Source organism: Argentina anserina, chromosome 7 (assembly GCF_933775445.1).
Source record: "Argentina anserina chromosome 7, drPotAnse1.1, whole genome shotgun sequence".
NCBI lineage: Eukaryota > Viridiplantae > Streptophyta > Magnoliopsida > Rosales > Rosaceae > Argentina > Argentina anserina.
The window spans coordinates 7,754,888-7,756,778 of NC_065878.1; the positions used below are offsets into that span (position 1 = coordinate 7,754,888).

General features: G+C 42.0%; 1 non-coding gene across 1 annotated transcript; it reads right to left on the reverse strand.

Annotated features, from left to right (window-relative positions):
* Window positions 1-1,481: 1,481 nt before the first annotated feature.
* LOC126804279 (small nucleolar RNA R71) lies at window positions 1,482-1,588 on the reverse strand. The gene has a single exon (XR_007673233.1). It is a non-coding gene; the product is annotated as a small nucleolar RNA R71 (small nucleolar RNA).
* Window positions 1,589-1,891: the final 303 nt, after the last annotated feature.

Genomic DNA, 1,891 nt, shown 5'->3' on the forward strand with positions numbered 1-1,891 from the left:
GAATTCGTGTAAGTATTGTGATCCTAAGCCCTGGCTGGATCCCCGGTTTGTGAATGATACCCTCTTGCTTTATACTACTATGATGTGTTCAGGGTTAAATATTGATGTCGAGTAATCGAGCACTCATCAAATGGCGCCGTTGCCGGGGATCCATTAGAGATGGATCCCTAACTTTTACTACGAATTCATTGTGAATATTGTACATTTGTATATTCTTATTCTTATTTCGTGTAACATATAGTAATGTATCTTAGGTTGTTGTTTTGGTGCTTGAGTGAATGATTGTTGTAGGTTGTAAATCGAACGGAATAGGTAAAGTCCCTTTTGTTAATATTAGCCTTAACCCTTCATGCTAGCTCTCGAGTTTGCATGAGGTCGAGGGCGGCTTTTATTAACACTTGGAGATTTGTCTAACACATGAGGTTAAGTCCAGCTGAGTAAGGGGCACGCTCTTTTATTACTCTGGTGCATGGGACCAAAATTGGATCTCAGAGAACTACTGACTGACATACATCTCGGTGATGGAGTCGATAGGGAGTTCGCTCTCCGTAGTTCAACAAATGAGTCCTACCATGTTCACTATCTCTGATTGAGCTAAAGGCCTTCTGAAACAAAGACTTGATCTTGTGTCTAGGCATCAATACTTAGGCCGCACGTCCACCTTGATTTACAACTTAGAATCAATCGATCATTCAATCATTGAAATAGCAAAAAGAACTTGTGAATTGTATGAACTTGTGAAAACGTAAAGAACTAACTCTTTGTAAACAACATAGTTGCCGTGCTCTTCCCCTTAAGTGTGCGTGTATGACTAAGGGAAGACACGAATTTGATGTATCCATTATGTATTCTTCAATGCTAACTCGTTACCTTTCGTACAACAGGTACTATGCATGTCCGAATTTTCTAAGAAGACACAAGAGCTCAAGGATCGAATTCAAGCACTTAGAGATTTAAACAACTCTTTCATAAGTAGATCTTTGAATTTCGAAACATCTCCAAGCAATTCAAACTTAAACTCTTCACCTAGATCAGAAGAAGAGGAGGATCTGTCCTTCCCCTTCGTCTTCAATTCAGACTTAGACACAATTACGGGCCGTGACATAATTCCTGTTGGTGCTCCAATGGCACTTAAGAATGCATTCATTCCTACCACCCCGGAATCACCCTCATGCATTGCTTTCACTCCACCTGATGAAGCTAACTTCTCCATTCCTGTTCAATTGCTTGGGCAGCTGCCTAAGTACTCTGGTTCTTCAATGGAAGACCCTAATGTTCACCTTAGGGAGTTCTTGGACATTTGCAAGCTCCAATCGATTCATCATCTTTCTCAAGAAGGCTTGAGGTTGCTTTTGTTCCCATTTACCCATAAGGATGATGCTAAACGTTGGTTGTATTCTTTGCCTGCAGGAATCATCACTACATGGGACGAAATGACTAGGAGGTTCTTGAAGCAATTCTTCCCTGCTCAACTCACGAAAAGACTTAGGAGGGAGATTCAGAACTTCACTCAAAAAGATGGTGATTCACTCTATGAGGCTTGGGAGGAATTTCAGGAACTACAAAGGAAGTGTCCTCACCATGGTATTTCGTTGGATGACTTGGTGCAATTCTTCTATGAAGGACTCGACACCACCAATAAGAGCATGGTGGACTCGGCATGTGGCTGCACCTTCATGAACAAGACCGGTCAAGAAGCTTACACCTTGATTGATGACTTGGCTGACAACAATCGCCAATTTAGTTCCAAGGAGAAGAGAGGAAGCAAGAGCCGTGGGGTGTATGATGTTGATGCAAGGAATCATATGGCAACTTTAGAAAGGAAGCTTGACGTGCTAGTCAAGGCATTCAATGGTTCGAGCATCAACCCTCAAGCATGCGGCATTTGTTC